This window comes from the organism of the source record quoted next, unplaced genomic scaffold (genome assembly GCF_019419815.1).
Source record: "Pyrus x bretschneideri cultivar Hongxiangsu unplaced genomic scaffold, Pyrus_bretschneideri_v1 Contig26, whole genome shotgun sequence".
Classification (NCBI taxonomy): domain Eukaryota; kingdom Viridiplantae; phylum Streptophyta; class Magnoliopsida; order Rosales; family Rosaceae; genus Pyrus; species Pyrus x bretschneideri.
Genome location: NW_025999568.1, coordinates 1,607,933 through 1,620,419, shown reverse-complemented (window position 1 = coordinate 1,620,419; position 12,487 = coordinate 1,607,933).

The following is a 12,487-nucleotide window of genomic DNA, read 5'->3' as shown; positions in this document are numbered from 1 at the left end:
GAGCAAGAAGGCGTTGGCCCATGTTGGACACAGAGCCAGCGCACTGAACACTCAGAGCCAGGGATTCTTGAACGGCCAACTCATCGGACCGTCCTGAAAGCAGCTGACTGTCTTTGGGAGTAAGGAGGTTCCGAGCCACTATCGTAGCCGTTGTGGGATCCGTCATCACAGAGTCCTCATCCGTAAGAGGGCCATGGGAAGATAAGAAAGACGGGCACCATACCTTACCCTGACGAGGCGCGACCGGGTCACTGCTTAGACTCAAATCTAAGCAAATGTTCGATGGGTTGGATGAGCTAGCCATTGTTCAAGAAGTTAAAAGAAAAGGGTTGGATGGAGGAAAAATCTCGACAGGCCGAAGATGATTTTTGGGAAGTCTTCAAAGTGTGCAGATAGAGGTGATCGATCACCTCTATTAAAGGAGATGCGTTCACCGATTCAGAAATGAAGAGACACCACTCTTCAAAATCGGATTTCCCGGTGTAAAGATCGCCAGCTCTGCAGACGCAATCCAGGCTTTTCAGAAAGCGTGTGCAAATTTGTCAAAAGCTCCCAGCTTTTCAGAAGACGCGTGGAAGGCGAGAAATCAACTGCACACTTTAGCCGACAAACGTGGGTGACAAAGCCAAAAGCTCCCGGCTTTCCAGAAAGCGAGTGCAACTTTGTCAAAAGCTCCCGGCTTTTCAGAAGACGCGTGCCACTTTATCAAAAGCTCCCGGCTTTTCAGAAGACGCGTGGAAGACATTGCCGCATCCGCACTGCCATTTGCCATTACAATTCCTATATACATCAACATTCATGGCAAGGCATACACCCAGAAGCGCATAACTTTCCTTCTCGGCCGAAAATGTAAGCTGCAACCAACCCTCTCAAACATGCTCAGATTTCTCCTTCTCTTGAGAACACACTTTCAAACATGGATGTATCCCCCAAAGAAGATACCAAATGCCTGCAGTACGAATGAGGAAGAGGAAACGGTGGATCGAAACATGTGGATTCATTCGCTGCCTCTTCGAAAGCAAAGGTATCTCATATCATCAAGGGCGAAAGCAAAGGTATCTCATATCATGCTCTTTCCCTGTCTTTTCCTTTGTCCTTGATATTACTTGCATGGCAAAGTGAAAGAAGCAATCAGCCGGCACCTGAAGTCTATCTGGACTCTAGTCCCTGGTTGCTTACCTAGCTTTGCTGAGCTATCCTCTAACCCTCTTCAATATGAATTGGAGAGATTGAACAAAGAAACAGATAAGAGGAGGAAGCTCAGACCTTCGGGGGAGACCAAAGGAAGCCTGCTGCCCAGTTCAAGAGTAGCACAAAGGAAAATCAACGATGGAGCAGCGCAGTTCAAGAGTAAGCCTGTGGAATCACAAAGATCCAAACCTCAATGCAACTACCAAGGAGAAGATGGAATTTACACTCTATAACCAGATTTGCGTCTCTAAACTCTTCTCTTTGTTAGATACATTCTGCCATGTTTAGTATGTTTAATTGCTATTTATTTGTTTGCTTGTGTTTAGTGTGGTTTTTAACATTGAGGACAATGTTTGATTTAAGTGTGGGGGAGTTACTAAAGTGTTTTGATGCAAATTCGTAGGGTTTATCCACCATAACTTCAAATGTTGTTTCTTGCTGTTTTTAAGTGTGTTTAGTGTGTTTTGACTTAAAAATTCGAAAATCACATAAAAATTTGAAAAACATGTTTTGAAAAGCCTAAAAAGAGTGTCTTGAGTCGTTTTTGTGTCGTAGGTCACCTTCCAACACAATGATAAGGATTTGGTTTCTAATTGCATGACTGTTAAAAAGAGTTATAAACATGGAGAAAAGTTTGATTTACTCTTGGTATATGCTTGGTTATGGTTATAATGTATGACTTCACATGCAATCATAAAAGAAAAAAATTAGTTATGTAACATGCTTGAAGGAAGGAACTCAAACAAACGCTACAACCCTGAGAGACTTGAGCCTATAACGTTCTTTGGAGAGTATAATCTGTGATTTCTTGTTTTCCAAAGTTGTTGCATGATCTCATTATTCTTTGCTTGGTTACTACTTAGAAGGCATTTCATCATATAGTTCCAAATGCTAGAACTCATGCCCATTTCATTCAAAGCATGTTATTGATTTACATAACATATGTCAAGATGAAGTTGTGTAGTTACCACCATAGCCAAATAACCTCACTTCCCATATTTCGTATATGTTGTAAGTTTTACCCCCGTTGAGCTTTGTTTAGCCTTTATTCTTTGTCAACCCACATTATCCTCACCTAGCCTAGTTTAGGACAATCCACACCCTTGTTCTTAAAAGATAGTGAGCATAACTTAAATGAATTCCTTTTGAGTTACAATATGCAAGAAAATGAGTGTGGGGGAAGGAATGCTTGTTCTTAAGTATGTTTTGAGTTTCAAAAGAAAAGAAAAAACAGAAAAGAAAAGAAAGAAAGAAAGAAAAAAAGAGCTTGAAAAAAAAAAAAAAAAAAAAAGAATGAGTGATTGAAGAAAGGGCTCAAAACACCAATTCTGGCCCTAAATTGTCTCCCTTTTTGTTCCAAAGTTGAGTTTTCATTCAAAAGTGAATTCTAAGTTGATTCAATTGCCTTGCTCACTATTTCTTTAAGAACCTTTGTTTTCCATATCCCTTCGTTGTTATCCACACGCCCCAAGCCCCATTACAACCCGTGACTTCAATCTTGAGTGTTATGTGTTTCAATTTGTGGAGTTTGAACTTGGTATGAGCATATGGTGTCACTGGTTCTCGCGTCTAAGTAGTAGCATTCCGTTCATGAGATCATATCTAAACATGTTTATTAACTCCAACAATTGCGTTCTTTGTGATACATATATGTGAGTGTTCGTTTTCATGTTTACATCAATCTTCTCACATATGACTAGATTAGGGTGTGTAGTTAGAAAATCTGAGTGAAAATTGAGTGCATATCTTGTAAGGAATTGAGCAAATTCTCTAAGGCATGTTACTACATTCAAAACATGGTTTTAAATGCTTAATTGCGAACTAGTATGTGGTGACTATGATTAAGAATGTACTTAAGGGTAAAGATGGCTAAATTCTGTGGGAATAATGATTTTTAACTTGTCATGTGCATTGGAAATCCCTGAAACGATTGTTGGAAGGTGTAGGTTGTGTTTTACGTGTTTAGTGTCATTTTGTTTATTTGTTTTTATTCTGTTTTGCTCGAGGACTAGCAAAAGTTAAGTGTGGGGGAGTTTGATAGGAGCATATTTAGGCGACTCACTTAGCTTGTTCTCGTACATTTACGTTATGTTTCTTTAGTTATTTTAGTTCTTTATGCTTCTTTTGTGTGTTTTCAGGATTATAAGACGTGTTTGACGAAAGGATGCATTGTGGAATGTTTTGGGGCCTTTTTGGAGCACTATTGGGCTAAGGATGGATAGCTTATTCTTGGAGCCCAAGTGTTGGATGAAATTGAAGGCCTTGTATGCACTTGAGGACACAAAACAATGGCCCTAACCCAATTACAATCACATTGCCATGGGCTTAACACAAACACCATTCCTTGCCATGCAAGGGGGAGCAATTTGGGTCCATTTCATGCACTTAAACCCTAGCCTAATTACACACCATTGCAGCCCAATCCATTCTTTGTCATGCACATTCACCACCAATTCAACCACATGCACTTATTCCTCCATCATTACACACCATTGCAGCCACATGCACAAAACACCATCCATGCCGTGCACTCCTTGCAATTCCACATGCATTCACTTCATCATTACACCACCACTCATTCTTTAAAGCCACATGCACATTCAATCATTCACTCAAGCACCCTTGTGCCATGTTTCCCCCTTTGTTTCCACCCATCACATGCATCATCATCAAACAAACACTCCATGCCGTGGCCTACTCATATTCCCAATTCCTTTCCAACATTTCACATGCATTTCCACCTTGGTCATGCTTTCCAATTTCATTATTCATTCACTTTGCATTCATTCAATTCCACCCCACATGCACCCTTTATTCTTCATCATTACACCACCATTCATTCTTTACTTCACACACACTTCACAAAATAATCACACAAATCAGCCAACACATGCACCAAAACTGTCCATGCCGTGCATCCCTTCCACTTTCCAGCTTTCCCTTGCATTTCCACCACTCATTCTTCATCATTTCACCCACCTACATGCATTATTTATCTAACTCTTCATCATGCATCCAGAAAATGAGCAAGAAAGCTTCCCAAACACATGCATACACACACCATTTCTACCAAACACATGCAAGTCCAACACCAAAACTGTCCATGCCGTGCATCCCTTCCACTTTCCAGCTTTCCTAGCTGTTTTCCACCACATTCAAGCACATGCATGCTTAAACAAACAAGCCATATGTTCCTTCCACTACTCCTATAAATACCCTAGCATTCATTCATTCATTCATCATCTCATTCACAACACAACACACCACAAACACTTCCATTTTCTTCCTTAGCCGTGAGTGTCTCTCCATTTTCTGCACCATTTTCTCCACCACTCCTCATCCATTTCCATAATCCCCCAATCCATTCAACACACCAACAACATCCCTTAGTCCTTGTGCCACAATAAAGAGGAAGATAAGAGGGCCTAAATGTTCATACAATTCACGTTTGAGTTGTTGGAATGTTTACGCATTTCTTTGATTTCAATGTTTAAATTAAATTCTCTTTGTTTTGTAATATGAGGAATGGAAGAGAAGAGTGCCTAAACGTTCATACAATTCACGTTTGAGTTGTTGGAATGTTTAGGTGTTTCTTTGATTTCAAAGTTATGAGGAACTAAACCCTTTTTGGCTAGGGGTGATTTCAATACCATGATTATTTATGTAATATGAATTGATGAATTCCGGTTATGAACTCTTGATTCGTGAATGCAATTGGCTTAACTATTTGATGATTAACTTATTTGTGTTTGTTGATTGAGGGTCGACACTTAATTAGCATGCATGAATATGTGGCTAAAGTTTAAGAAGGTTTCACATAATCGTTACTAACTTATACTTGAAAGTAGTGAAGGTCGCTTGTCACGATCGCATTAAGTTTAATTCTTAGCATGAGTAACATGATGTCATAGTTGCAAATGCTTTTTCAATGCTTATGGTTTTCATTATTCTTAATGATCTTCGATTGTATCTCTATTATGATGACATGTAGGGAACTTTTGAGAATATATTGGGTTGTCGAATGATGCCATCCAATCCAATAATATAAGGAAAATCTGAGGGTTAACTAGTGATGTCACGGTTAATTTGGGGCATTGTCGTTCATAATTCAATGACGGAATAACTGGAAATTGATTCATATGCATAAATATCATGTGTGGAGAAAGAACCTCTAGCTAATTCACCAACCATCTTATTTCATCAATTACATTCTGTCTAGTTATTAACTTGTTTCGTTATTTCAATTTTCGTCAAACCTCAATCCCCCTTTTGCTTTAATGTTCAATATAGTTAGAAATCAATTTAGTTTGTGTTTTTAAAGCATTTTGATTCTTTTGGTTTGTCTTAGTGTTTTAACGTTTAGTTTCACATTCTTTGAGTCTAGTTTAACGTTTTATATTGTTTTTACGTTTTTGAGTCAGTTTCCAAGAGATTAACAAGCCCTCCTAATCCCCGGTCTAGAACGATCCCTCACTTATCCATTCTACTACAATTGTCAAACGAGGGTTTAATTTGAGTGTCAAGTAATTCTCGCATCACCATACTAGGGTACATAGGGGTTCCAAAAGTCACTTTAAAACACTTTTAACAAGTCAAACAAGAACCCAAAATTCCACCCTTTGGATTTGGCCGAATTTCCCCAAAAACATGGCACCAAATTTTAGCTCCAATTTCATGCTCATATGAACTACATCTACAACAATTGAGATGGCAAATTTTCTAACAAAATTTACATTCAAAGAAGCAAGAATAAAGCTTGTAACAATTACAACATTGAAATCACAAACTATGAACTACAAAACCCAAAAGGATTCACCAACTACTAGACTTAGGCTCTGATACCACTTGAAGGAAAATTTGTGAAAAACATGTTCATTTAAGCAACATCAATAGCATGCAATTAACAATTAAAGGCGGAATCATGCTTGTATGCACTTAAAACAAAACATTTACCCATGAAATTCAAAGCCTAGTAGATAGGTGAACCAAGACTCAACTCAAAACAAAGTGAGTTGAGAAATCAATACCTTTGTAGATTCCTCTTTGCATAAGCAAAGGCTAATCACCCAAAGAGAGGGCCTTCATTCCTTGCATCTTAGATCCATGATTTGGATGGATGAAAAGGTTTCTCCAAGTTCCCAAAATTGAGAACCTCTAAGTCTCCACACCAAGGTATATTGTAGAAGAAATGAGTGACCTTGAGGAAATAAGATTGCTAGATGTTATCCTCAAGGTGGCCGGCCATTTCTAGAGAGAAAGGAGAGTTTGTGTTTCTCCAATTTCCCCAAAAACAACCCCTTAATGAATTTTGGCTATTAAGTCACACTTATACCTTAATTCATTTGAGTGGCAAACTTGTAAATAAGTCAAAACCCACTCTTTCTCTAACATGGCCGGCCTTAGGGATTTATTGGGCTATTTGGGCCTTTGTGAATCATTATTCATTAAGTTGTCATACAACTTAAGTCAATGGACTTGACGTTCGAAGCCCATTGGGCCTTAAGGTCCAAAACTATCCCGAGGTCTTTTAACGAACTTATTCGTTTGATTAATAATCATATTAATTAATCCTTGCCATAAATAATTAAACCATTTAATTATTCTTACTCATCTCCGTTGAATCTTCAATCTCTACCTTACACGGTGTACGATCCATTAGGTTCCTTTTAGCGAGGCAGTGGGCGATTCAAACTCTTTCAAATCGATTGTGAATTGAAACTTACTTTCAATTCTCCCGTTAGTGATAATACACTTTTAGGGCTTCCACAAACCATGGTTGACGCCTAGCAGCATGTCATGGTTACCCAAGCTAATCAGAAGAGGTGGAGAACCTATTCAGTTTTAGGATTACAAATGCAATACGGTCTTTCTCTAATACAATACTCTTGACCACATTGTTTGGTTTGATAGTTTATTCATGTCTACTATCCAATGTGAATCTTGTACTTATATGATTACCTTGAATGTGATCTGGAACGCATTCCAACATCTCATTCATACTCTGGCCAGAGATTCTAAATCATATCATAGAGTATTCTCCCTCAAACAGTTTGAAGGTTAGAGATCCCTTGTTGCGCATTCACTTGCCTCCATGGCTAAGTGGCTTAACCCCGACGATGCCGTGGACACCCTGATAGAGTGACTTTGACATAATCAAAGATTAAGGACCTAACCACAAGACAACTGTGATGTCTCAGGTCAAAAGACTAATTTGCATTATCCCAACCATGAGTTCTCATGTGACATGAATATGAGAACTCTTCGTTGATCGTGTTCAGTGAACTCATTCTCTATTGAGCACCTACGTACTTGTCTTGATGTCACACACACCAATGACTCGAGACTAGTCACTCTCCCTGAGAGAAGACATAGCACGTACTGATCTTAACGGACTGTCAATGCCCAATTGACAATCCTATGATCAGGAACGTTTAGGATGTGTCAACGAAAGAATGGTCTCATGAATCTAACTTCTTTAGATCGCATTCTTCCAATCACATATTCCTTGGACTTTATCGTTTAAGCATATAACATTTATATGAGACGGCTCAAACAATAATGTTTGCCCTTAATATTAAACTAGATTAGTTTAACATGTGAAATGTCCATAAAGTATCATCATATGATTGGTTTTAGGGCACATTTCCAACAGTTTCCACCCTTGCCGTGTGTTGGGTGTGTTCCTCTTCCTCAAATTGCAATCTTTCATCTTCTTTATGATTTGATTTTGATGGTTGAGGGTCCGTTCCAACCTCCTTGCCACTTTTTAACGTGATTTCCTTGGCAGTTTCAAATCCTTCCTTCGGATTTGCAATGGTTGAAATAGGGAGTTTGCCTTGGTCTTGAAATTGTCCTACGAACTCCGCTATCTGCCCAATTTGCTTTTCCAAGTTGTCCAACCTTTTGTCTTGATTTTGCATTGCTTTGTTTTGATCTTCTTGCCCCTGAGACAAATTGGTGAGTAACTCACTAACCGTATCATTATACAAAGACTTACTTGAATTTGTTTGGGCAAGTTGTGGTGGCTGCATAGGTGCTGTATAGAACTCCTCATATGGTTGCCAATATTCTCCTTGTTGAGCCTCCTCGACTTGGTTTTGTGAGCCCTGCACCAAAGAAATTAATTCATTAAGAACTTGATTATAATCTATTGACAAACCTGAGTTTGGTTGGGCATATTGTATATGAGGTTGTGGTGGATGCATAGACGTTGAATAGAACTCCTCATATGGCTGCCAATATCTTTCTTGTTGAATATGTTGAGGTTCCCACCACATAGAGTTTGAATGATCACTCCAATCTGAATTGTAAGTATTGGAAAACACGTCATTCCATGATTGATTATGATCAAATGTACCATCTCTTTGCATTTGGGACCTTTCCATGAGCTGTGACAAAAGAAAGGCACTATCAAGTGCCATGTCTTGCTTCTCTAGTACCTAAAATCAACAAAATAAAACTAAAAATATATACACATAAACGAAAATAAAACAATCCAAGAGATTAGCAAAGTTGCTAATCCCCGGCAACGGCGCCAAAATTTGATGCGAGAATTATACGCACACAAATTAACCCTCTTTTTATCATTTGTAGTAAGTATGTAAGTAGGGATCGTTCTAGGCCGGGGATTAGGAGGGATTGCAAAATCACTTGGATTTGACTCAGAAACGTAAAAACAAGTTTAAAACACTATACTAGACTCAAAGAATGCTAAACTCAAAATAAGATAGATTAAGACTAAGACTAAACAAAATATGGGGGGGATTGAGGTTTGGACGAATTTAAACTAAAATGGATGGATTGTAAAGAAAACAAATTGTAAATACGAATTTGATGGGATTGAATGGATGGGAAGCTAGCTAAGGGGTTCATCTCCACACATGTTATACTTGCACACAAAACGATTTCTAATTGCTTTTCAATAAACCATGAATTCTCAACGCCCCAGATTAACCGTGAATTGTACTAATTAACCCTCAGATTTTCCTAACGTTATTGAATTGGATGATTGCATACGACAACCCAAAACATTCCCCACAAGTCCCCTACATGATTGCATAATAGAGATACAAGCAAGAATCATTACGTTCTATGAAAACCATAAGCATTGACGAAGCACTTGTTACTATGATTGCATGAAACTTATGCCAAGAATTTACTTAACGCGATTGTTTATAAGCAACCTCCACTACTTGTGAATATAAGTTCATAACTATTAGGTGAAACTCACTTATATTCTAGCGTCATATTCATGCATGAAAATTAAGCGTGCACTCTCAATAAACATACATAAATAAGTTGTCAATCACATAGATAAGTAAATTGAATTCACAACTTATGAAACGTAATTAGAAGTAATCAAATCATATTGCAAGCATAAACATGTATTTCGAATCCCCCCCCTAGCCAAGGGGGGGTTTAGTTCCTCATACGTACAAGACAAAGAGAATTGAAATTAAACATTGAAATCGAGGAAAAGCAACACCTAAAAATTCCAACAAGTCAAACTTGAATTGTATGAACGTTTAGGCACTCTTCTCCTCCTCTTTGTTGCGGTACAAGGTCTAAGGATAGGTTTTGGATTGGTGTTTGCATGGAGGAATGGTTGGATAGTGTTTTGGAGGGTTGGGGAGTGGTGGAAATAGAAGAGAAGAATGATAGAAATGGAGTGGGGATGTACGGCACCAAGGGATTTCAGGATGTGTTTTGTGTTGTGTTGTGTATGAATGGAGGTGTGGAATTGAATGAATTGTGTGATGGGATTGCATGGTTTTATAGGGAGAGAATGGGTGAGAATGTGAGAGAATGTGGCTGCAATGATTAAGGAAGGAATGCATGTGGAATGGCAGCTAGGTTGGTTGGTGGAAATCTGAAAATGGGTGCTGTTTTGCACGGCAATGAAGGGAAGTTTGGTGCTGGAAATGCATGTGTTTGCATGTGAATTAAAACTAGAGTGAATGATGATGAATGCATGTGGATTAAAGAGTGAATTGTGGCTGCAATAATGAAATGGAATGGCTGGAAAGTGGAAGAGAATGTGGTGCAATGATGGAATGGAATGTTGAAAATGCAAGGGGATGCACGGCAATGGGTGTTGTTTGTGTGAAGTGTGTGTGAATGGTGGTTTTGCATGGCTTTGATGGATTGTTTGATTGGGCTAGAGGTTTTGCATGGCTCAAAGGATTGTTTGATTGGGCTAGGCCCTTTGTTTTATGTCCCAAAAAGCATACAAGGCTTCAATTTCGTCCATTCTCTTTGCTCCATGATTAAGCTATCCAATCCATGCCCAAAAATGCTCCAAATAGCCTCAAAATGCACTTTCTTGCTCCCTTTGCCATGAGGACCTAAAAACAAACGAAAATAGCTTAAACTACTAAAACAACTATGAATTCACAACATAGATGCACGAAAACAAGCTAAGTAAGTCGCCTAAATATGCTCCTATCAGCCGTCGCCTAGAAAGGGAATGATTCGGTTTCCACTAGGTGGGCTCAGGATTAAATGAAGATCCATAACTATGTATGATTCAAATAAATATGTAGGATATAGTTGATGAATTTTCTTTGTTTTTTTTATTTTTTGTCAAACGATAGATTTTGTTAGATTAACCACCTACGGAATTTGAACCCATATCATCATTCAAGAGTTCAACAACTTTCCACCACTGTGGTAAAGGACCACTTGCGATGAATTTTCTTAGCTAATAAAGTTATTGTTGTTGGTTGTTCAAGTTAAAAAAAAACAACCGAGAGTTTCAGATTCGCCCTTTTTTCCTTCCCTATAACAGCCGAGTCTTTTTTTTGTGTTTACTTTTTACCAAAAAGAAATGGTGTTTACCAAGGAGTAAGATCATTTGCAATGGTGAGGATAAAACTTGAATTTTAAGTTTTAAAACTCCCCACCCCAAAATCATTTTTAATTGTTGGGCTAAAATAAGTCTTTAGGAGAAAAAATGATTTTGAGCTAAATTCCTCTCAAAATTTAAGCCAGAATAGTGGTCGAGCTCCAGTTGTGCGAGTGAACGAGCCTGCTTTTTGCCCAGCCGCAGCCCACGGATGTGTAACACACATCACACGTGACAAGGCTTCAACTGCTAGGTCCTAGTACTAACGCTATTGTTGGCCACTTGCGACTAGCCCAACGACTCATTTTATGATCCAACAACTAGAAATAATGTCGTTGGTTGATCCAACGGTCTAGATTTATAAATACATTAAATTCAACGGCCGAGGTCAACAAGGGCAAACATAACGGTAATAAAAAAAGCTAACAACCAAAATTATATCCAACGGCTACAACAATTTAGAAAAAAAATATTAAAATCAAAATTCACCTCAACGATGTGACAACTCGTCCCAAATTTTACATTTTTATTAATTTTAGAAGCGTAAATTTATGAAAATGCCCTAGAGGCAAAGACTTTAACTTCCATTGTTCATTGGTTAGAGTGACATATGATTTATTCTTTTAGCATATCCTTGTAGTACTTGTCACTACGAATGCATAGGCGAAAGCCGTTGGCGAGTCTGAATTATAACGGTATAATTACGGACGTTTGAAGTTGGTTATTTAAAGGTAGTTAAATTATTTGAACTCCCAGCTTGTGGGAAGACTAACTAATTAGTCTTAAGTAAAGAGAAAAAGGGACCAATCAAATTAAAAGGGGTGGAGGACCAATGAGAAATCAGAAAAAAGGAAGAAAAGTAGGAAAAAAAAGGGGAAAAAGCTGGGAGCTTTTCCTGTGGGTTCCGTCTGTACACCTCTCCGACCACCCATCTTTCAAGGTCGACTCTGGCCAATTCCGATGGAGTTTTTCGATGCCACCACCACCCTCTTGAAGCTCTCATTCCTCTCTACAAAAATCACCTAAGAACCACCTTGATTAACCATGGTATGTGGCGGTTGAAGGCCACGAAATTTGACGAAAATCAATGGTGCTCTGGCCACCCTTTTCGATTTTCCGGCAAATTGGCAAAGCGATGGCCGATGCCACCACTTGGGCTTTGTAGCCCATCATCCCAGGAACAAAACCCAACCAACCTTGACCCCGTTGGACCACCGTAGAAGACGAATCGGCGTCGGGAAGTTTTAGGCACCCGCCGGCTTTGTGTGCAAAATTGACCATCTTCCGACCACTTTTGGACTTCGTGGCAGGTATGAAAGTTTCTCCACTCACTGAGATCTTCATTTCTATGAAGTTTGAGAATTTTTGGAAATAGTTGGATTTTCCGGGGTGTCGAGGCGGCCAACCGCCACCCACGGCGGCGTGTGGCCAATGGGCCGCCAATGCTATTTT